At 33.6% G+C, this 26,433-nt stretch overlaps 1 protein-coding gene across 1 annotated transcript in view; it reads right to left on the bottom strand.

Annotated features, from left to right (window-relative positions):
• mAChR-B (muscarinic acetylcholine receptor) overlaps positions 1–26,433 on the bottom strand; it is a 434,083-nt gene that overhangs the window by 405,747 nt on the left and 1,903 nt on the right. The window lies entirely within an intron of this gene.

Genomic DNA, 26,433 nt, shown 5'->3' with positions numbered 1-26,433 from the left:
CCTCGCTCTGCTTTCTGAGACTAACAAAACTTTGTTAACAAGGTCGCGTTGTTATAATTATCTTGTCACAAGTAGAAGACTGGAGTATCTATGGAAAATTTTTACTCTAGTGTGAACCTTAAATCTCCTCAAATCTGAAAACACTATCAGCAAAACTATTCTGTCATTACTAGTTAGTCACTGTTTACATCTGAAAAGTTTGGCTGTAATACAAATTCCCGTTAGTTCTTTTATTTTATTTAAATAAGATTTACCCTCCTTTAACATTGGTGCTATATGTGCTATTTTCTTCTATTCATCTTTCATTACGTTTTCTTAAATACAGCGGTTAGCATACGCGCCTTTGACGCGGGAGACCCGGGTTCGATTCCCGGCGGGAGCTCATGTGGTTCGGATTCCACGTTAATCAGTAGGTCCACGTCTCATATAGCCTCGCTGCTGAAAGGAACGCTAAACTGAAATTCAATTCAATTCAATTCTTAAATACAATTTATTTTGTCTCAATACCTTTGTTTTTCCATTTTATTTTTAATAGTATATATCTTAATACTAGCAGAACACCCCTTCTTCGCATCAGGAGAAAACGTTTCATTTTGGACACAAAGGGCACTAAAACTGTCTCAAATCAACTTAGAGACTCCAACAACTATAAATTCGACACGAATGTAGATTATTTTCAATTATTTTTACATGTCACTATCTCCTCTTAGAAGCACTAATGTGAGCTGAATTTGGATTTAAACGGCATCGCAAGTTTCACTCTTCGTCTTAGGAATAATGGAAACTATGAATTCGACACCAATATCGGTCATTTTCAATTATTTTTATATATCACCTTCCTCTCCATCCCTCAAGTTACAGGGCTGAGTTTGGATTTTAAACGGCATCACACGTTTCACTGTTCATTTCAACGACCCTGAAAACTATAGATTCAACATTAATATCGATATTTTTCCATCATTTTTATATGTCTTCCCTCTTCCCCTCTCCTAACATGCACCGTCAAATTGGAATAATAAAAGCCATTCCAGGCCAAACCTCATCTCTGTTGAAAATTTGGTAGAGATTGGTCGGGTGGTCCAAGAGTTATTAAGTCACGAACATAGTCACTTTCGTCATAGTCATTTTTATTTACGTAGATTTTTAAAAAAGTTACTCATTGCCTTAGCAAATTTTCTTCATTCTTTTCTTTACCACACCTTATTAAAAGAGCTTGTCGATATCATGCTTATTCTTGACAAGTGAGTATTTTGCATTTAGTTGCTTTTTCCATCTAATGATTAAATATGTGTGTCACTTGTACTGAATATAATTGGTCATTACCTACTTTGTTTTTTCTAAACTTTTGTATTAAACTACGTATTTATTTGTACAAATATTTAGAAGTAATATAACATATACTACAAAACAAATTTGTATCATGAATTGGAGAAACAAAGTTTAATAAAATATATTTACTATGAAAATGTTTTTCTGGGTTGATTTATTAAGAAAATGCATGGAGAAATTTTTAAAGAAAACTTTCTTTTGTCCCAATAATATTGGAAACAACATTTGACTGAATATCTCTTTTCGGTCCAGAAATTCCACTTTCTTTCTCCTTTTCACGTGTTTCCTTTCATCAGATCAGAACGCATCTTTTGAAAATTTTAACAACAATACGCTCTCGAACAAAGAGATATGAAAATGCTGACTGTAGAGGGAAAAAAGAGAAGATATGAAACATAAACAAAAATGAGCATGGCTATTTGAGAACATCTTACATATTACATACGAAGTCCAAAGACTTTTTACTTAAGAATTTGTTTTATCTAAGGAAGAAAAAAAAAGGACAAGCATTGTTGAAAATGTAATAATCTTCATAAAAAAATCAAAAAGCCTACTGAATGAAAGGAGCATGCGAAATGCATATATACAGTAGTTCCTATGTTAGTATGTTCGTCATATGCTATGTCCTTTGATCGTGTATTACCTGAACTCTGGAGAAAATACCTTCGGGACTCAATATATCATGTATACATAGAGAGTGAACAGTATAAAGGATCACACAGAATGAATTCTCTTCAAGAGTATTTCAGGTTATATATGAGAAGAATACAACTCGAAGCAAATTAGTACATAGCCCATTCTTTGTTTTTTACGAATAATCGCAAGACAGACGTAATGAGGAAAAACTAATACATGTGGATGAGAGAGCATACGAAGATAAATTTGCTAGTAAACTCTTGGAAGAGGAATATATGTATATCCAAGTCGAATTACCTATTAGTTTAACTCTCAGATTTGTCTGTTATCTATGTGCATATTCTAATGATCACTTATTACAATTGAATAATCATTACAATCATTAGATTACAATCATTTACTACAATTGAATAATATTAGGAACATGTGTACAGTATTTCTAATCTCATTTTTTTTTTTTTTTTTTGTTTATTTGAGAACACTACAAGAGGTAATTCTACCCAACTACAGTGTTCATATTCGAGCTACATAGAATAGCTGTAATACATTTGCTAAATCTATCTTGACTCATACCACATATATCCAGAGTATTTTTACATTTATTCAGTTTGTTGTACCCTGCACCCATCCTCAACGTTGGTGACTGTTTTATTGGATTTGTTCGGAATTTCTTACAATGAAAGAAACTTCTATTGCCTATACGTATATTACTATTGGATAATCTGAGATGGAAGGCAGAGGTCAAATGTCATAATAATATTTCGCTATGTTATATTTTTAGTTCAAAGTTGTGAATTAATCCCACTAACAATCATGCCTGGAAGTGAAACTGTTCCCGTATAAGTTCCTACGAAGATCGCTAAATCACAACCTGAGAACACATTTACATCTATAATATTGTGAAAAGGATTGAATAAAACACAATAGTTTTAAATAAAGATTATGCGTATAATACAATAATATAAGTAAATTAAAATTTTGGTGATATGTTTCTAGCCCAAATTAAATTACTGGTGCAACTCTGCTCACCTTATATTCAGCCTTGTTTTGTTCTCTTGATATCCACTGGTGCTGTAGTCAGTGGCGGCGATTGGACGTTAAAAGTGAGAGGGCAAGACTTGATGGAAGGTTGTATAACTAATAGGATACTATCTTTTTTTGTTAATACCGTATATCGTATTTCATATTTTATTAAGTAAATTGACAAGACCAACTCAAGTAGGTACTAGCCCTTTGTACTCTTAAACAGAAATTTGATTCCTTGCTCATGAACATCTTAAAATACAAAGCGGCTGATTAATATATTGAATCCTTGTAAGAAGTGAAAGTGTGTTGAAATTGTTGTGTTTCGGTAGGTTAATGTTTGGGTTATTTTCCGTGGTAATTAAAACGCAATTTCTGCAGCTTTCTTAACTCCACGGGAGGATAACCATCACGTACTCACGCAATGGCGAATATTATATGGCACCATTTTCTCTATGAACCAGTAATACATACAAAAACTTTACATTTCCAAATGCAACTATATACATAAATGGGTTACATCAAAAAAGTGGGGGGGCAACTTCCCCCCTTTGTCCCCCCTAATCGCCGCCCATGGCTGTAGTTATAGTATACCTGGCAAAATCCCACTGCGTAAAGCCAAGTCAACTCGAACATTCCTTCGGGAAAATGTCGTATAGTTTATCATATCAGACAAACGGACGGCTGACAGCGGAGACCTCAATCAAGTAGATCACGTTCTGTAATTTAAATTGTAGGTCAAAGTCTGTTGTAAGCAACACCTTAACAGTCCTTTCTTGAAAAGTGTTCTGGAGAAGCGACAGAGTTTACTTTCTTGACACGTGTCGCATAGTTTTTCTAACCAATTGTTATTCAGTTAAGATAGATAAATGACACATATTGTGCCCAGTGTTTCCTTCAGACCTGTTTTTGGTGAGGTACTGCTCCCCCGGAGCTGTGAGAGTGCCCCCCCCCCGAAGCAGACCAAAATAATACGTCTATAGTATAATAATAAATAGTATAGTATCAGTAGTGCTCGCCCGGAATACTAAGTGGCTTCCCCCCCCCCCGGAACATTGTTTCTGAAAGAAACACTGATTATTCCCGTCATTTTAGGCTAAATAATGATCGTTACTTTGTCTAACACTCGTTTCGTTTAAAATGGGCTATAAAATATCACAGAATAAAACTCTAGGGAAATTACAAAAGAAAATCCCTATTTATGTGAAAACTTGAAAGATTTGTTTATATATTATTGATACATTATATTGATTTCCCTCATTCAATGTTACTGATTTTTGTAGAAAAGTTTCAAATTCATCACCTAAATTACAGGAAAATGCGGAAGCCACTTTTTTCTAATGATACTAATAAATTAACAAACATGCCAAAGAAATTATGCATTAAAACTAAAAAGTCAGTTTAAGGTAAATAAGGAAATTAGGCATATGACTAATCTAAACTTCAAAATGAATACAATATTATACAGAATTCAAATAGAAAAATAAAGCTAATTCATTGCTATTAGGTCTGTACTTTAAAACGTCATATTTATCATTCAGTAGCTTCCACATCTTTTTTCTAGGCTATATCCTGGTGTCCTAATTCGAACTTTCTCATTACAGCGTCGCTTTTCACTTGCTCATGCTTCATGTTCAATAAGCATGTATACGTTTGGATCTTGCATGGAAATTGTCTGTTCTACCTGAAATGTCACCCCTTCACTTTGTTGGTCGTTCTGTCTTGTGCATTATTCAAGCAAGCATATCAAACTTCTACCATTCGTTCCACATTTGTGTGTGTGTGTGTCCGCCTGTCTGTTCCACAATTACTGTCGTAAAACTTATCCGTTTTGAATTAAATTCTGTATAGGTATTTCTCCAAATAAATAATAAGGGAAGGAAAGGTGTTCAGAACCACTCCATCTTGATAGCTTGTAAAACAATTTTCAGTATAAATCACGCCAAAGTTAAATTTTGACTAAACATAATGTAGGAGCCGCGGTGGCTCAGAGGTACAGCATTCACCTCTGGTGCATGGGGTCCTTGGTTTCATTCCAGCTCGCGCCAATTGAGTTTTGTGTTTGACAAACATCATGTGCCTGGGTTTTTCTCGGGGTTTTCCCGTTTCCTCCCACTTCCTTCATTCCACCATGTTCTTCATTCCTCATCATCACCGTGTCCTTTAACTTAGTTGGCATAACGGTGGAACGTAAAACTTATAGATTTCATTTCATTTCATGTCATTTAAAGAGAGTGTATCGTTACTTTAAGACATTCTGATGGTTACCACAGCTTCGATTTTTAAAAAGAATATTGTACGTTAACTTTTGTTAAAATTATTCGATTTTAATACAATATTATGTTGACATCATAGGATTTTAGAGACTTCTTCACAATCACCTCTGCTTGAGGGTTAAATCGGTCATGAATAAGAGAAAGAGAGAATGACTTTTACTCCCCTTATCTCCTCACTGCTAACTGAAAAAAATATTGCGTGGTAACTTGTAAGGATTATTACGTTTTAGACAATATGAGCGCATATACTCTTTGAGGTTTTCTTACATTTCTCATTACTTGGAGGGGGTAGAACCGATCAGTTGTGTGGGAGTGATTTTACTCCTCCCTTGACTTTGAAAAATTGTAGTTCTAGAGTAACTTTCGTCTAAAATAATGTTTTTCAAGATTCAGAATTGCTCATATCAGCTATGATTGAAGTTGGTGACCGATAAGATGTGAAAACATTCAAATAAAACAACACACGAAAAATGAAATGAAATGAAATCTGCATGTTTTACGTCCCACTTTATGTCTCTTAGTCTCAGGGAGACGGTGATGCTAAGAAATGAATGGAATGTTGGAATGAAGAAAGTAGGAGGAAAAAGGAGAATCCCGAGAAAACTCATGCAGACGATGTTTTGTCCATTTGGCGCAGGCTGGGCTCGATCCAAGGACCCCATGCACCAAAGGTGAACATTCTACCACTGAGCCACCGCGGCACCGCATCGCGGCGGCGTGGTAACAGATAAAATTTCGCTTATTTCTACCATACATATCATTACTATTCGTAGTAATTCTATACCACGTTATAAACAGAGGTACGCAATCAGATCACAAATACAAGCAATAAGTACTAGAAAGTTTCAAAGAATAAGATGAAAAAGTTATCGTCAATAGTATAATCAAATTTAAATGAAAAGTAAACGTCTAATATTAATGTACTCTAAATGAAAAGAAAAATTGACCTATTAACTGTAAAACATTTTCCAAAAAAATTTTACAAATTATCAACTGCAGAAATAAATCATTTCTCAGTTCTTCACATAGTAGTATTGTTTGTTAATTTCCCTGAAGGTTTACTTCCGAGATGCTTTCTATTGTTCATTCTTTAACATGAAACGAAGAGTAGGCAAAACAAGAATCTCTATTTCGCCTATAATAGCGGACAGGTATTATTTATCTGTCATAATTGTATAAATACTAGATGTTTACCTAAGCAAGATATGAATTAGGCCAAGCCATTCAAGTAGCGACGAAGGTTCCTATGTAAATGAGGTGATGGAGTGAACACGGGTCAAACTCCAATTTGGGTAAAACGAGGATTTTCAGTGGGACATCAAGATTTAGCTTTCGTCGGCCATGACGCAGAATTTGTTTCAAAAAAAAAAAAAAAAAAAAACTAGATAGTTAAGCAAACCGTGCATCTTTTCCCATTGGAATAACCATATATGTGCTAACAACAGAACGGCACCTCTGTCATTGCCTCACGCAATACTTGTCATCAAATGTATCATTTTTTGTTCCGGCTCTAATACGTTTGTTTCCACTTTCTCAAATGCTTTATTGAAGTGACTACTGCTCCTTCAAATTTTACAAAGTTCTTTCTTTTCTTTTAACATTTACCGATTTTTCTAGGAACAAACCCGATGTAGTTCTAAGAAGAAATACACAAGTTCGCGGCGAGCTTTGATTTTAAGAATGTGACTCTTTTTTCAATTTGCCATTGTGAGTTTAAATACGTTTTCAAAGAAAAAAATACAATGTTTAATATGCTTTGTTGTTTGGCAAATAACTTTATGCCATTTTCTTTACTGCTTTCTAAATGGAAAAAGTTGAATTTTTTCCAGCGCCTTATATTTTATTTATTTTGTTCAAGAAGTATGAATGAAGAGGTGAAGGGAGTGAGATGGACGGGGGTTTAGAATGGAATATAGTGCTGGTGTAAAAAGTATTCTCAATTACTCGTATGCTGGAACAACGGGTCTCTTGCACAATCTGACCTAGTTATGTGTAGCATGAGCTGATTTCTTTAAAATTGCGTTTCCTGCACAATTTGCCTGGCGTTTGTCAGCTTTTCACTCCGAACGTCTTAAATATTTATTAAAATTAATGGCTTGGAAGATCTCATAAGAAATCAATAACGACAACTTATCACATTGTTATTTGTGCATTTCCTAACAATTACGTTGTTCATTTGCTCTTTCCCAAACTGTATATCATGATTTCCCCAAGCTCTAACAATCTCAACTTCAAACTTATTCTTGAGCTCTAAGTATTATTAACACAGATGATGTGGAGTTTAGGTCGGATTTCACCACAACCAGAAAGACGAAATTTCTTGTTTTTTATTATACAAAGTAACTTCTGCAGTTTGGGAACTGTTCATTTGCGAAAGTTTAATAAACTAAATGATTTTGTAAAGTCCTTTAAAAGCATTAAAAACAATTTTGGTAATACTTTGAATTAGTGGTTTGCAATCTTCTTTGGGCATGTCCCACCTACGCCTCTGTAAAATTCATGATGTTCCCCGTTGTGATACAGTGTAATGTACCGTACTGTGAATTTTTCTTTCTTGCAGTACTCATTTTATTTAAATGGTTTATGACTGTGAGAAAAAATTGGTATATAAGAAATCAAAAAAAGATATAGTAAACACAACAAAATCACTAGAATTAAAAAAGAACGCACACAGGAACACTGAAAACAGGAATAATTAAAACCTAAATTGTACTTTGTGAAAATTGAATAACAAGATGAATTTCACAACTGAAATATTAACCTCTTACCGCATGCCGTGTCATATATGACACATCCCCTTTTTTCACTTTAGCTTTTCTGTGATTTATCAAAGGCACCAAATGACTGTTTTGTCTGCTGTGTGTGATATTGACGTGTATAAATAAGAGATGTTGGTGTCATCTGGCATGTTCTTTGTGAGTTGTAAGTGTGTCATATATGGCACTTACATATTTCTCGTCGGAATTAAGTGAAAAATCTAAAATTCAAGTTTTAATTCATTTTTCAAGCTCCCATATGAGAGTTTCCAACACTGATTATTTTGTTTTCGCTAAAAGAAAAAATCATGCAGAAAGGGATTAATCCATTGGTAATTAAACATCTACACAACAAGTAATAATAAACTCTTTTAATTCATAATTTTACATCCGAATTTTCTTCCAATACGAAATTATTTATATATTATTTTGTTATATTGCAGAAGTTTTACAATTCTTATTATTTCAATGGCAAAAGCAATTACTAAGTAGAAAAGCCAATCGGTTGTAAAATCTTAAATTATAGGGATCTTCATAATCCTTTCTATGTTTACCTGGACCATGGAGATCGGATCAAGAATTGCCGTAGCCAAAGAGAAATTCAACAAGAAAAGTCACTTCTAACTAGCAGATCTACTATTGAACTAAGGAAGAAGCTGCTCAAGTATCATATGTGGAGTATTTGGACTGTATGGCTTGGAGACTTCGATATTACGGAAGTTAGAGAATAAATATTCAGAGAGTTTAGAAATGTGATGTTGAAGAAAGGTGGAGAATATCAAATAGATGGAGTGAGACACAAACGAAGATGTTTTAAAACGTGTAGGAGAGAAGAGGATACTTTTAGCCAGCATTCTTCGTAGGAAGGCCAATTGGTTTGAACATATCTTTCCAAGAAATTGTCTTCTTCACACCGCCATAGAAGGAAAGATGGAAGGAAAGTGAGGAATAGGAAGAAGAACACAACTGCTCAATGATTTGAAAAATAGAAGAGCAAATTGGAAGGTTAAAGAAGGCGCTAATAATGGAGAAAGGTGAAGGAAATAATTTCAGATCCGAAGCTAAAATTTAACATAGCTCTATATAATTTTAATGTTGAATAATCAAATTTAATTTATTATTAAATTTATGTGTAACGCAAGTTCATTTTTAAAAAGCAAGATACATTTAAGTGGATTTGAGGAAGACATCAGTAAAATCACAGAATTAAGATTCCACTTCATTTAAAAAAGAATACAAAAATAATTCCCCATTCAAATGAATGGATGAAGAAAAAAAGACTGAACCAGTATTCAACATCGTTAATTACAATTACATATTAAAATTATGCTACGTTTATAATGGCTAGATAGAGTGACATGAATCTGTTGTAAAGTCTAACACTAACAGATAATCCCAAGATAAAGTTTTATTTAGTGAAATTTCATTTAGTACATATGAGCGGATTGTTTAATGTGACACTCTACTTTAAAAGAATCCAATTAAACTATATCTAGGTTATTTAGATCTACACCCCACGAAGATCCATGGCTAGCAATTGAGTTGTATAGACTTAGTAAAATTCAAACAAACTTTTAATATCTTTAAAATGCATTTACCAGTTTTACTACCCTTTTCTCTAGTTTGAAGTAAAATATATGTAACTGAATGCGTGTAGCTATACTTAATTAGTAAATTGAACAAAAAAAATCTGTTGTACCGTGCTTTAATTGGTAAATTAATTCTGAAATTATTGGAAAGAAATTATATAAAAATTATCTGGAATTCTATGCTTAATTGGGAAATTAATGATGATATTACTGGAAAATAAATTATATTAAATAATTTGGAACAACATGTTTAATTAGTAGATTCATTCTGAAATTATTAATAAATAAATTATGTGAATGTAATTTGGAGTATTATGTTTAATTGGTAAATTATTTTTGAAATTATTGGAAGAGAAATAATATAAAATTATTTACTTTTCAACATGACTTAAATAAGTACGAAAATTGCGAAAGACACTTTCTTCCTAAAACATACATTTTCGGCGTTGCTGAGTCCCATTCATTTCCTGCTTTTTAGTAATATCTCAGCATGAGGAAGGAATATGCATCTGAGGAAATAACCAATCAGAGAACCTCCCTGCACCTGCTGGAAAACCTGTTTCTACTTTATCTCGTTTTGCGACTTATTTTTTTCCCCTTTCTGCTTCACCTTGGCTCAAAACTTCGTTATTATTATTGCATTTTTCTTCTACCTTTTTGCAGCGCTTGTTTATCTGAATTTTTGTTGTAAAAATATACGAACTCGAAGGAGGAGAAGAAAAAACACACACAGGAGGAAAATTTAATCTAAAGTTAGGTAACAATTTAGTATTCAGAGGTTTCTGTTATAACCAAGATAAAGAATGAAATATTGCCTTATAAGCATTAGCTTTCTTCTTTTCTTCTTTCTTTTCTTTTCAATTCTGTTTAAACGTATTTTCATTATCGTATTGCAGATAAGAAGCAGGCTTTCTTATTTAGCGCTTTACCATACAAAAGTACACCCTCAAAGGTTATTGCTGTAAAATCTCCAAGTTTTCTACAACAGATAAACGTTTATGTCTCATTATTAAACGCTACCTGTCCGTAGATGTACGTATATGATTATAAAATCGATAGTATTGAATATCGAAAACTGTTATTCGTATAGTTCTTGTAAATATGTCTATAAAAGATAACTTTAAAGAATTCTATTTAAGTAATACCATTTCTATGTTAAAAAAAATGCATTTAAAACTTTAATAATGCTGGAAGCATACTAAACTACATGGTAGCCGAACTGGCGTTTGGCGTGAACTAATGAGGTTGGGATTATTATTCCGGCGAGAAATTCATTTTCAGTGGGACAATATTGCATCATGTTGACAAGGTTCTTGATGACTCATTAAGAACATACAAAATCCCACGACATTGCGTTGACAATATCGATATAGGCGAATTGGTGGACATGAAAGCAGATCTCAAGGTAAAATGTCAAATCGGCTCTCGCATAAAATAGATGAACATTATTTAATGGCTTTTGAACAATGGTGTACTAAAAGTTATCGTGTCCTTAATGGAAATTCTGAAGCAAATGAAACCTTAAATTCATCATTGTTGAGTATCACTATGGACGCATTCTAAGTGCTCAGTCACTTCTGTTGTCATGTAACTTTTGGGCATTATTGTGCATAGATACACGTGTAGTTCTGCTTCTATTTATCTGCTATTATTGCAATGTTGCTGGTGAACTATGCATGCATTAATAATCATATGATTGTCATACAAATTAGGAATAATGCTTAACCTTTCAAGTTGTACTTCTCACACGATGACATATTTTATCCACGAAGTTCATGGCCAAGTAAACGACGATAAGATTTTGTAGAAAATTTTATTAGATTAGAATTTATTACAATGTTTATCATTGTCACGATTTGCAATGATAGTTTCACCTCAACGTAGAAAGATAATGGATCACTACCATATCAACCACAACAACAGCGTATGGAAATGTGGTTTTGGAAACCGTTTTGTATGTTGATTACGATGCAATTCACGATTGTCATATCAGATTCAGTTTTACTCAGAAGTGACAATACAACATAGGAAACCTTCCAGGATATTCCTTACACTCAAAGAACTGCATACCTTCAGATGGCTTTTCTTGGTGAGTGGTGTCAACTCATGTAGCAATATGTGTCTAACCTTCATCTTACTAGTTTCGTTTAGCCGCCGAACGACAGTGGTATGGTGTACCTGCAATTGCACGAACACATCTCGGATGGTCCGCTTTCACAGTGTTCCTAAGGAACACATCGGAACACGATATTGTTCGGTAACTGCAAGACTCATTCTCTAGTGTTGTTCACTGGTACGAAACTTTACAAGCCAACGGCGTGTGAAGCGTTTTTTCACCACTCCTGTTTCAAATGCACTGTTGATGTTTCTAGTTAATAGATGGGTATAATTCCCAATTTGTCCTCATAAAGGAAAATCTCCACTGTATGTACATTATCACACGATTCTTTTCAACAAGAAATGTTTTCTTGCTTATTTGGCATGTCAGTGTGTTTCCTGAACATATACAGAGTTTGTAATGTACTAGTTGCTCTGTAAAGCGTAGTTTCCCACCAGACGTTAAATCGGATATTTCAATCCTACCGATCCAACATAACATGGATTCTTTGGCTATAATATAACTTATATTAACTTTTATGTACTGGAACATACTGAGAGCATCTCTTCAGTAACTTTATACTTTCTTTCTACTTGAATATGTATGACTCGAAAGTGTAATATAGGCGACTTTTTCAGATTCCTGAAATTTACAAGAAATTGTTAAACAAAACGTTTTAAATAAAACTTTAAAACAAAATGTTTAAACTTAAAGATTCAGGGAATGCAAAAGTTTCAAACAAAGAAGTTGCAGCAAATACAAAATTTTCAATAACAACGTTTCAACTCAATTGTATAAAAGTTTTTAAAAAACAATTTCTAATTAAAAATTAAAACAAAATTTTCAAACAAAGAAGTTGCAGCAAAACATTTCAACAACAACTTTTCAAATTAAAATGATATAAAATTAACTTTCCAGCAACAAAATATATGAATCATGACTTCAAATTCTATTTGACAAGATATTAACAAAGATCAACCATTATTCTACTTTTACTAAGAACTTAGACTATACGTTGTGACTACAAATCCTAAATATCATGTGAACAGAGGTCAAGTAATCAGATTTCAACAAATATATCTTGCCATGAACGATCTTAGACTATAAGTAAATTAATTCTAAGGCTTAAAGTGGGAAATTGTTGTTATATATCAATTTCTTTTAATGATCTATCAATTAAACTAAATTTATAAGTTTTACTTTAAAGACATAAAATAATTGAACATGTGAACAATATATGATTCAGGTTAGAACAGATGAATCAGCTTAGTAAAATGAAGAGAAGCTCTGTTTAATGTTTCACACTTCTAGATGAACACTTTATTCATAAAACTGTGATAAATTCTTTCGGAACAAGAAATATGTGGAGGTATCATCAGAACTTATTCATGGTAAACAATGATGTAGCATATGCCAACGTATTACCAAGTACATGTGAAACACTTAACTTTTCAAATACACAGGAGTATCTCATAAGATAACTTTTAAGACAATTAAAACCGATATAACAACCCCCTGACTTCATATTTATCCAATATGTTTCCTAAATTTAAAGAGGTATCTGGACCATATGTATATGCTTACGTATATTTTAAACATTTCGTTTTATTAATGAGAAGTACAAGACAAACCACCCAAATTTACCAAGGCATGTATTTGTGTCCTAGATTTTTATTTATTTATTTACAATTTATTTATTTATTGATAATTTCAATATTTGATGGATGATCTAATATACCCTCCGAAACATTATGACACGTACATCATTATACATGTGTCTATTCAAGACAATGCACTCCTGTACTCACCCATACATCCGTATTATATAATAAACCTGATTAAAGAAGATAAATATGGTCAATAACTGAGGACGTGATAATATATTATTTATATGTTTGGCAATTTTTAAGCATAGAAGTGACAAGCAGAACCTCCAATATATATATATATATATATATATATATATATATATATATATATATATATATATATAAGATACCGGATCGATACCCGGCGCCTCCACCATGTAAAACTCTGTCCCATATAGGTTGTAGGTAGAGCGTTAATAAAAAGAGCGTCCGGAATCGACTCCCACTACCACCTTTTATTATAAAATTCCACTATAAACAGTATTTTACAAAAATACTATATAGATAATTTCTCTAAGTCGCAGGGTTAGAAATAGGTGTTCTTTGACCGAGAGGTCGCAGAGAGGATGTCCACAGAGCCCCGAAGCAGGCTAAACAGAATGACGTTAAGGACCCAAAGCTCCGAAGCAAGCAGTGGGTTGGTTAGGTGGCCACAGTCTTAGAAAACATTAAGAAAATTTTGTGTTTTGACAATTCCTAAATTTACGATGTGGGTCAATGTACCTTTAACAAATATAAGAGGAGCGAATTAATGTACCCACGTGTTATGAAAGACAATGAATTCCAGAACATAATTAAATAAACATATAACGTAATAAAAGCTCATGAAAGAAGTTAAAATAGGTCCAAAGTCGCACGAACTCGAATATTTGGCAGTTTATCTCTCATAGAAGGGGACAAGATGCAGCACCCAAACTTCCGAGTTACATACGATGGTACTACGAAGTTGAAGAGGAGCAGTTCGAGTTCAGAATAAGTAAGGGCACAAGAGATGCTATTGGATTATTAAGAGCGATCGGTGAAAGATTTATAGAAAAACGGAAAGAGATGTATGTTGTATTTAGAATGTTGTATTGAAGAGATGTATGTAATCTAGATAAGGTTTTTGAGCGAGAGAATTGGGAATTATTATTGGGAGCTCTAAAGAAGATTAGGGTTGGAATGGAAAGATCAAAAACTCATAAGAAATTTATACATGAAGAACCAACAAGTAAGTGTTAGGATAGGGGAAGAACTGACGGAAGAGAATGCAATTGGATGGGGAGTTCGACAAGGATGCCGCCTCTCACAAACACTATTTAATTTCTATCTAAAAGAGATAGTAGAAAAGAATTTACATGATGATGAAGGCATTTCGATAGGACGTAGAATGATTAGATGCATAAGATTTGCAGACACTTGTTGCAGAACCTGAAAAGAAAATCAATAAAATGTTAGAAAACGTGAGGATGGGCTTTGAAGAATATGGGATGAAAATAAATGTTAGAAAGACAAAAGCCATGGTGACTGGAACGAAGAGGTCTGTGTCAAATATAAAAGTGGGAGTTGAGGAAATAGAATTAGTGAATAGTTTTCTATATCTGTTTAGTATTCTTAGTAATGACATGAAGTGCGAACGTGAAATAAAAGCAAGGATAGGAATGGCGAAACAAGCCTTTAGGAGGAAGAAAAGTCTGTTTTGTGGGATGTTGAATAAAGAGTTGAGGAAAAGGCTCATAAAATGCTTCGTGTGGAGTGTTGTACTGTATGGGACGGAAAGGACATTACATAAGAATGATGAAAAACGACTGGAATCCTTCGAAATGTTGGTGTAGTGAAGAATGAAAAAATTAGTTGGGTCGAACGGAAAACGAATAAGAGGGTGTTAGAATTAGAAATTTTGGATATTGTTAAGAAGAGGAAGAGAAACTGGTTGGGACATTGCCTAAGAAGAAATGGTATCATTGTGAACGTCCTAGAGGGTATGGTTTCGGGAAAGAGAGGGAGGAGGCGAAGGAGATTACAATTAATGGATGACATAAAAACAAAAAGATTATACGTGAAGACGAAGAGGTTTGCGGAGGACCGTGGAGCATGGAAACTTAGCTGCTGCAAATGACCTGCCAGTAAGTGAAGAATAACTATGATGAGTTTTAGTTTAACTTAAGTTTAATATACTGTAAATTCATTTTTAATATTTTTTAAACTTACTACATTGATATAACATTTGTCAAGAACACATCCATTTTATGGCATACTTTCTCATCCCAGCTCACTCTTATAGTAACAACTATATAAGACTCCATTTTTGCAATCAACGCCTGAACGACTTACAAGTACAGAGTTTGTCATAAGACAATATAGAAGATATCATAAATAATCTGAAGATCTAAGATTTCACAGAAACTATTTCACGTGCTCCCTTTCTCCTATACAGTACTATCGTGTGTTGTACTTCATAGTACGAACAACTGTTCATTTCAAGATATAGTTTTGGGTAATTGACCTCAAGGCGTGAAAATTCCGTTAAACTTCGTATTTTTCTGTTGTGTTGCGTGACGGTGTTGAATAACTCGATACATGTTTTTTTTCACGTGACCCGACTCATAAACGAGTCAATCAATCAATCAGTGACTTATTTCAAACTCTTGAGGTTCACATCCACACACATGCAAATATCCAATTGCAACCAACTTTACTTGTTCATTTTTCTGTCCTTTAACGTTTATTACATTTCTAACTTTTCCATTGGTGCATATCTAAATTACTAATAGGTAAATATTTTCACCAACAATCTCGGAAGAGAGCTGTATTGATTTGTCAGTAAATAGATTCAAGGTCGGAAGACACTTTGAGAAAGTCAACCGTTACTTCTTTTCATGTCGGAGCTGTTGAAGGATTTTCTTTACACTGATTTTCGATTTATGCAAATTTATATTTTTCTTCCTATTCTTGCTAAAGAGAAGTTATTGCCAAGTACAAAACATTCTGAAATTTCTAAATATTGAAAATTCTAGTAAATATTTGTACACCTGTGGATTTGAAAGAATTTGAAGTAACAGATTAAATGACAACTTGATGTTATTTGTTGTCAATTTGAAAACAAAACAGAAAAAGAAATCCACATACCATTTGGTACTTAAGAGCTTCAAATATTAATGTAATGTCGTAGTTTATCAATATAAAAATAAATTACATTATATTAAACAGTCTTACAGAAAACTGCACATATAACACAGAGATGTCCCTAGCGGAAGGTCATGTGGTTCGAATTCCACGTTAAGCGGTATGTGCAAGTCTCATATAGCTGAACGGGATGCTAATCCCTCAACCGACCAACCATCTCTTGGATGTAAAAGATATGCCCGTCCCAGGGCAACGGACATCTCCATTCTTAGCAGGGGATCTTCTGTGGATATCGTGTGTAATACGTATCTTAATTTCTTGCGGGACATTTTTGGGCTCTTCAGAAAATAATCACAGGATGAGGTTTGGAATCCAAAACCATGACAGGCAACCTTATTAAAATCCAGGGGAAATCTCTTATCCTTAAAGTTTCCCTGTGATCTTGAATGTCCCGGGATAAGTATGAGAATTGTGCAATGTCTTATAATTGTCCCGAGACATCCAATGTTTCAATGGCTGTACATGTTGTACCACATGGGTTTGAAGCTAATTAGATATAAGTTTCACCATCTAATGAAAAACATAGGAATAACGAAATTTGTTTCCAGCAGAAACTTTCCTTAATGGAAAATCTGGACAATATCTGAATTATCTTATATAACATTGTTTGTTAAGTCTAATTTAAGAAAAATGTCTTATGCGAAATCTATTTTAACTCTGAAGAACAGTACTTTTCTGCGTTCGTAATACAGATAATAAAGATGTGCCTGTTTCTTCGTAAATTTCCTACTATTCTTCTATGGATAGGAAATAAATACATAGTTGAATCATTTTTACTATTTGACCTTCCACGTGGCTAAATGGTAGCATTCTCATGTACCCTAACATAAAAAATTAGGAACTTTACAACGGAAATAGTATACATTGCATGTTGGCTCTCTATAGAAAAGGCATATCTAAATGGAATACAGAATTCTGAATCCTGTTTATTCTTTCAACACTTTTACTACATTTTTGCCTTCGTATTACTAATGTCGAAGATATTAGTTCTTTTCTTTATTGTATTTACTTCTCAAATTTCGACAACTACTTATTTGTTATTCTCATAGTCTCTAGCAAATATATTTATGTAGTTGCTAGTATTTTACTATGTCCGTGCTACTGCCCTAAATTAAAATTACATTCTTCACAGTTTAAGAATTTAGATATTTATTTTATGAATGTGTTAAACATGCCTGTTGATTTGAAATAGGTTATGGTATGCACAGTACAGTGTAATTACTGTTTACCACGCTCTTCAAAGTTTGTTAGAAGATTAATGAAAATAATCTAAGACGGGTTGAGTGTTTTGTGATCCTTAAAGTGAAGATGTCGACCAATCTAGGTATTTTAAAGAAAGCAAAATTCACTTCTTCATGTGTTCACGTAAACTACTTCAGACAATATTTTGTTCATATGCTAATAAGAATAGAAAAATAGTTTTCAATATGAAGTGTACAAGGATACCTTTTGACCATGAAGACATTCTTATATCCCTTTCGAAATAAGCAAAATATTCAATAATTTTCTACTTCTAGGAGCGATTCCGACTAAGTCCACTTTCATATAAACTTTGTTTTCAAATTAGTCTTATACACAAAGCAGCTCAATCTATATTTGATTGAGCAACTGATGTCTTTTCTATAACCACTGATATGGCTCAATTTTAGTAGTTGAGTATACACATTATTGTCCAGAATGTTATATATTAGGTCTAATTTATGCTACAGTACAATTTAGCCTATTTCGCACTGATGTATTTTATATCGTTACCAGCATTGTGATATTAAATTATAGTAGATATAATTAAACCTGATAAGTTGATTGAATTCACGTTTAGTGAAACTATATGAGACAAGAACCTACAGATTAACGTGAGTGGTTTAGGACACGCGAGGTTTTGGCCAGGAGAAATTTTGTGTCGCGAAAATTTGCGCATGCGAGGTTTTGGCCAGGAGAAATTTTGTGTCGCGAGAATTTGCGCAGGCGAGGTTTTGGCCAGGCAAGATATTTGCTCGCGAGGTTTTGGCGAGGCGATTAGCTGCAATGTTTTTCTTTTTTACCTAAACCAACAGCAGCAACATCTTCTTTGTGTAGAGAGGTGATTTATGACACTATCCTCGATCCTAATTACGGCCCTATCACCATCCTGACCATTTACTATTGTCGTAAAAGATCCATGTTTTATCTCAAGTGTAAATCCAATGCAGGAAACTTTCCAGGATATTTCTTAGACTTATAGAACTACACACTTGCACACGCCGATTCTTATTGGCCGATGTCAATTCATTTGGCACCATGAGTCAACGTTTACATCTTGCTGCTTCCGCTGAGCCACTGATCGACAGTGGTATAATGTAAACCTAACTCCCTGCAACACCAGGAACACTTTTCCGAATTTCAGCTTTCTCCTCTGTATGTGTTTAGAAGAAATTGTAATCTGAAAATTAATTCCCATTAACGAAGAAAGAAATATTGAAATTTACATCAATGTAAATATATAAGTTTACGAAAATAAATTACGAAATGTATACAGTTTTCTAAACTAAGGTTTAGCTATAGTATAATAGCACCTTTGTTTCCTCATAATGCTAGGTCAAAGCAGAAACTTTTGTGCCCTCACCGAAATCAAGCTTGGACTATGGACAGGATTGGAAAATAACAAACATGGGCGTACACATTTTTTAAAACACCAAGATTACTGCAATTGGCGGTAGCTTGCTTATTATAATCTATTTTCTGTTTGAGTTGAAAGATGAAGTTCTTTTCTAACATCTTCGGGGAGCATGAACAAACCTCATTTCAAAAGATCTCAAGTAGAATCATATAGAAACTTTGTAAATTCGCACAATTTATTGTTTCGTATTTTTCTATCGAATAAATTATTTCTTAAATATTCAATACGATTAACATACGAGAGTATTTTCAAAAGCTTCCCGAATGAAACTGAAATATCACGCCACTAGTAATAAGTGGTTCATGGAATATAGTGCCATCTATGGGAGAAATAATAGTTCAGTTTCAACTATCTACCTGCGTCTGTTTGTTGGAAAGTGTAGTTATTTGAATCAGTCGCTGTGACAAAGCTGAGTTACCATGTTTGCATTCTCCATCCATACAGCTGTTGTTGCCAAGGTTGTGAAAAACTGTAGCTTCGAGAAGATTCAGGATAAACCCTACGTACCAGATTTAACAACAAGCAATCTCGGAATTGAAGAAATATATTCAAGGAAGAAAATCTTCAGACAACAACAATGAGGTGAAAGACAAAATCTATTTTGCAGACAAGTCCTATTTTTCATGGGGGATACAAAGGCTAATCAAAATATCTGAAAAGTGTATTAAAGTGAAGGGAAATTATATCGAAAAGTAGTGCTGCTGTTTCTTTCTATTACTTCACAAAATTGGGCAGGCCGTAAATTTTTGTTAAGTTTCATAATAAATGTTACTGAAACTATATTAATTGCAAAACAACTAAGTTTTACTCCTCAATAGGAAATCCAAAAACTCGACGCGTAATAGAACTATAGATAATCGCTGCTCCTCATGTATGATACACTTTCACTTAAAGAAGAGTGAAGTGTTAGAATAGTTACACAAAGTAAAATGATAATGCACAAGAGAATAAAAACAAGTACCATTGCGCGACGGTTTTTTATCGACCAAATGCGGAATATAAGAAATTTCTATGAAACCAAGTGAAACATTTTCGCTAGCAACAGGAATCGAAAATGGTTGGTGTGAGGAGTAAATAATTAAAACATATCCGAGAAGAATTTAATGAATATTCTACTCTACTCGTACAAGACTAAAGGTGTGATAATATATTAACTTGTGTTCAATAAGCCACTTTTAAAAATTAATCCGAGATGTGCATTTGTAGCCTTATTTCATAAAATCCAATAGATACAGCAAATTTTCTCTATTTTTTGATGTACTAAATTCGATATAGAACGTACATACATAGTTGGGATTCCAAATATGCGTTCTGAAAGTGGACGTTCAACTGTAGAAAAGAAAATAATTAAATTATTTAAAGTATTTGATTAAAAGAAGGATATTGATTGGAACTCGTACTGCAATGCCTAACGTATATGCAACCCACACAACTCCTTTGCATTGCAGGTAAGAATCATCTTGAGAATATTCTCTCGTGAGTGTCGTACGTACACACTAGGGTGGGCCGAAAAAGGCCGAAAAAAATTTTTTTTAGAAAATTAAGATTGAGTACCGTGCAAAAGTTGTATAATGTTATATTATGTTTCCTCACCAAAACAGAGCCGGATTAAAAGATATTTAACCGGGCCCCGGGGGCCCTAAAGAACGTTAATTTAAAAAAAAAAGTAGCCAGCAATGAAAACATTATTAAAAAAATATTTTTTTAGAAAGTTAAGTTTGAGTACCATGCAAAAGTTGTATAATATTACGTTATGTTACTTCACCAAAATAGAGCCGGATAAAAAAATATGTAACCGGTCCTGGGGGCCCGAAAGAACGGTAATTTTGAAAAAAAAAATGTAGCCAGCAATGAAAATATTATTAAAATATATTTTTAGAAAGTTAAGTTTCAGTACCGTGCAAAAGTTGTATAATGTTATATTATGTTTCCTCACCAAAACAGAGCCGGATTAAACGATATTTAACCGGGCCCCGGGGGCCCCAAAGAACGTTAATTTTGAAAAAAAAATAGTTGCGAGTAGTGAAAATATTGAAATAGTTTTTTTTAGAAAGTTAAGTTTGAGTACCATGCAAAAGTTGTACAATATTATGTTTCTTCACTAAAATAGAGCCGAATAAAAAATATTTAACCGGGCCCCGGGGGCCCGAAAGAACGGTAATTTTGAAAATAAAAAAGTAGCCAGCAATGAAAATATTATTAAAATATATTTTTAGAAAGTTAAGTTTCAGTACCGTGCAAAAGTTGTATAATGTTATGTTTCCTCACCAAAACAGAGCCGGATTAAAAGATATTTAACCGGGCCCCGGGGGCCCCAAAGAACGTTAATTTTGAAAAAAAAAATAGTTGTGAATAGTGAAAATATTTTTGAAATATATTTTTTTAGAAAGTTAAGTTTGAGTACCGTGCAAAATTTATAATGTCATGTTTCCTCACCAAAACAGAGCCGGATAAAAAGATATTTAACCGCGCCCCGGGAGCCCAAAAGAACGTTAATGCTGATAAAATATGGCTGTGAGTAGTGAAAATATTATTGAAATATTTGTTTTCAGAAAATTAAGTATGGGTACCGTGCAAAAGTTGTATAATGCTATGTTTCTTTCCCAAAACAGAGGCAGATAAAAATATTTCACCAGGCCCTGCGGGTCCGAAAAGTGTTATTTTGTTGTTCTTTTTAAATATATATAGCATTATTTTAAGTATGTATAGAAAATTGGTTATGATTCCTAATACTTTAACTTGACCCCAGGATTTTAAATGTTCTGATCTGATGTGCAGCTCTTCGCCTGATTGGTGTTTAGTAGATATAATAGTACGGACACAAATACATAAGGTAAGGTTGAAAAATTGACCAACAAACACCAAACCAGCGCAGAACTCACCACGTGGAGATGGCTACATAGCGAGTTCCTCACACCCACCCTCCTCTTACTTAAAGCTCCTTACTGGAATCTTGGAACAAAATATTGAGATTTATGTCCGAAGCTTGGTAGATACTTTCGTGATTCCAGATTTGCGCGAATATAATCGTCTCGTGCAAAACTACCGCATACTTCTGAAGAAGATTCTGTTACTACCTTTAGACACTTCTCCAAAGCCTGCGTGAGGAAGGGGAACGTGACAAACTGAAACCTCCTCTTTTCCACAATCATTTCGGTTGGTTCTTCTATTGATACGTTAGCCGAAATTGGAGGTTTCGTTACTAATACTTCTGACCAATCGGTGAAATCGATATAATCCGCATATTCTTCAGTGCTTTGCCTATTGCAATTGTCAATTAGAACTATAGTTTGGTATTTTTGGCCATCAAAATAGAGACCCTTCAAATTAGTAGCTTTACACTGTAGACGGTTTCTTTTTTCTTTTTTGCTACAGATTTTGTTTTTATCTACTACCTTGTCTTAGTTAGTTTTGTTCAGTAAATTCATATCTTCTAAAACAGCGGATACAATTTTAGCAGCCGATCTATTCGATATACCTGTTAAATCTTTTGCGGTACTCATTTGCTTAGGGCTCACTATTGTTTATTTAGGTTTACTTTAGATTTTATTCTCTAAACGATAGCTCCATGCGAACTCTTCATCGTCTGAATTCGGGGTAGAAGCGCTTAATGTATGTTCCAAGTACGGGATTGAGGCTAACGATTGTAACCCTCTTGTAATTGGTACCGCAGCATCATAATCGATCTGTGTGTCATGCTTTCTTTTGAGCCTATGGGTTTCTGCTTCAAACTACATTGCAACTCGTCATTTGTCTCTGATTTCTCTGATCTAATATGAGCTCCCACTCCAAAAGCGGTATATAATTTGATTTACCATACTTACAGGTTAATCTATCGTAGCATTTGCAAGAGAAAATATCACATAACTTCTCAGCACCGTTCTTAAATTTCTTTAATTTGGCTCTTAATGGGGTATATCTCATTTCTTAATGGGGTTAATGATCGTTTTGCATTTTGAGTTGTAATTCAAAATCATATGCTTAATTCGAAGTCAAGACAATACAGGAAGAGAGGCTCGCAGCCATATTGTTTCTAGTTTATTTGAATTCAGCAATGTAAGCGCCGCCTTCGGAAAGCCAGTGTTATGTATTTTGCATCCAGATGCGAAAATGTGATATTCTCCTAAAGTTTGAGAGTTCTGAGGTGGGCTCAACACGAAGTTTTTTCGTGTGTTAATATGGTAGTTATGAAAGTTAGTTAAGATCTTAATAGTTATTTGCGTATATTGAAACCATGTATTTCATGTTTTATGTATTAATATTATTGTGTGGTAAAATGTTATTATTACCTAAAACCATTTTATTTGAACAAAAAAATTGGAACTTTAGGGCCACGGGGGCCCGGTTAAATATTGTTTTAAAATTAACATATTTGACATGGCTTCATTTCGTACCAATGCACAACTTTTGATAACTACTCAATCCTGAATATCTGAAAAAAATTTTTTCGGCCCACCCTAGTACACACCCAACCAAACACTGTTGTAGTGACTCAACCAATCCAAGCGAAATTGTATATTAATTGCATTGTAACGTTTTTTTTAGCGTCGTATCACAGTGTAAGGAAAGAGTGCTATTATTTTGTAATAGTTAACTGCAATATTATTGTTTCTGCCTTGTTTCCTGAATACACTTGATGTTCAGATGCAAACGTATGTGTTAATGACGAGAGCCAGTGTTATATCCCAGCAATAAAACTTTTCTACAGGCGTAATAGTGTGGTAGGGAAGGATCTGTTCTGTGCGAGGTTATTTTGCATCATGGTCCGGGAATTGAACCAGATTGAAGTCGCAGCGTAGTTTGCAATTAAGTAAATATGCATAGTTTTTCATAGCCGCGATCAAACAATATCTGTTTCTATTTCCATCTTTTTTTCCTTGTAATTGAATAGTAGCTGTTATAAATTTTATGCAAGTGTTGTGACTAGATGTAAATTAAAAATTAAGCACCTCAAACAATTAAAACTATAAACGAAGAGAAACTTGCAGCAAGCACAAACATGTATAAACTCAGATAGATAGATAAATAGTAACAAAATTTGTTTGCAAATACACATTCGGATGTTAATTCCTGCTCTTGTCCTTGATAAGTTTTCATAGTTGAAACTGTGAGTGAGTACTGGAATATGCTTCTCTGAGTTGGTTTACCAAGCTGACTTCACTCTTGTAAGCAGCTCATAAGTACACAATCCAGCAGAAACTTTCGATATATATATATATATATATATATATATATATGTGTGTGTGTCTGTGTGTGTATGTGTAATTGTAAAATAAAGAAAAGTAAAGATGATTCGCTGTTCTGAAATTGACAGAGTGAATTTTGGTAAAGTTTTCTCATTGCCCAAACATGCTGTACACGGTAGTGGAAATTAACTTTGACTCCTAAGAGATGCATCCAACACTGGATAAATTTTCCCTGTGCTTATATGACAGAACTATATAGAAGAAATTATAATAAATCCGTAATCTTATATAAACAATAAATATGAATACATTTGGCGTTTTTGAAGAAAAACAGCACCTAAAACGAAATTAGCTGCTCCAGTATTCTATACCTTTTCCACTTTTACAAAAAAAAAGTTGTAGGAGTGATAATGAAGTATATGCTTATGAAATTTGAAAAATCGTTACATTTATTTTCAATGAAAGTGTCCGAACAAACTCATTCCTGTTTGTAAATTATTATTGTTACTATCACTGTTTTACTATTTATTACATTATTAGTTAAATATTTACCTATGATAAATGAACAAAATCGTTTGAGTCAGTCATAGAAATGTTTCATTTAATTTTGAGTGCAGTAGAAAACATGGAAGTCACTTTTCTCATAAAAACATTGCATTAAACTTAAACTTACATGCTAAAAGAAGGAGGAATAAATAGATATTTAAAACTCCCTTTTTGTACGAATAAATATGAAATATCTAAATCGTTGAAATCTCAATTTAATTCACATACGCAACTACGTTATGCACCTTCGAAAGTAGAACGCACATATTCTAATTATTTTCAGTTTTGGAGCTCTCAAACAAAGAGATATACGCTCCCCTACAGGTATACGCTTCCCTCCAAAAAAGAATCATATTTGTTATTAGAGAGAAATAAGATTTTTTAAAAAATTACGTTTAATGATAATCCGACACTCTTATGTTCTTAGGCTAAACAAAAAGCAAGTGAATCATGACAAAATAATAGTGTTATGTAAGAGCACGAAGTGAAAAAATCATGGCCACACTCTTTCCACCATAAATTGAAATATCTTTGAATCAATCCTGCAATCCTTTTATACGATAGATAAGCTTCTTCCTTTAAACCAGGGTCTACTAAACATTTTCAACAATTGCAGATTTGTATGAGAACTGCATATTGAAATTCCAGAAAAATACGAATGCAACAAAACATGCGTATTGAAATACAATTAAAATTCAAAGCTGAGCATGGTGTGGTGTTACTAGTGCAGGAATGTCCGATTCAATCTTAGTGACACACATTATCAAGTCATTTAAAATACTCAATAACCTTTTTAAACAACTGTTCAAGTTTTTTGTAACCTAAATTAGAAATCACTTAATTTTCTTATCATATGACCCAAAATTAAGTTAAGGGAGCATTGTAGTTTTAAAATTTTTAAACGGCCTCCATTTTGATACAATATGACGGATCGGATTCTATATTTGTAATATGAATGAGGTGATCAAATTTGGTTTTAATTCATTTGCTTTTAGGGAAGTTACGGTATCCACTATATACAAGAAATGAATTCTACTATTATAGAAATATATGGATATCGTGAGATCTCCGCAATAGATATATTCAAAATCCCACACAAGCTTATTACAAAACAGAAATTTTAAGGGGGGTCGCTGGCAAGAGGATGTGATAAAATGGATGTCGTGATAGGAATTAGATTGAGAACCATTGCCCTAGGCTATTCCTGAATAATCGTGCTTCCCGCAGGTCAGATACATCCGACTAAACCGTTGACGGGACTTAGAAAGATATGTAGAGAGTTTCAAGAGGAGCTCACTATTGGTACTGGTGCTGTAACTTTCACATGAAACAAATTTATTACTTTGAAATATCATCTATTGCAATAAATGTCAATTGCAACAGTTCATTGACCTCTACTTCAACTCAGAGCTACTCAGCTGTTGAGAATAACGTTCTTTATATACTCCTTGAATTGTTGAAGTTTTGCGTATTGCAGAAACTTGGTTGCCTTTTGTTTACGGATCATAGATTGAAGTTCCTGCT

This window comes from Thermobia domestica, chromosome 2, assembly GCF_964235325.1.
Source record: "Thermobia domestica chromosome 2, izTheDome1.hap1.1, whole genome shotgun sequence".
Classification (NCBI taxonomy): domain Eukaryota; kingdom Metazoa; phylum Arthropoda; class Insecta; order Zygentoma; family Lepismatidae; genus Thermobia; species Thermobia domestica.
Note: the sequence above shows the minus strand (reverse complement) of the source record. Positions and strands in the feature narration are given on the sequence as shown.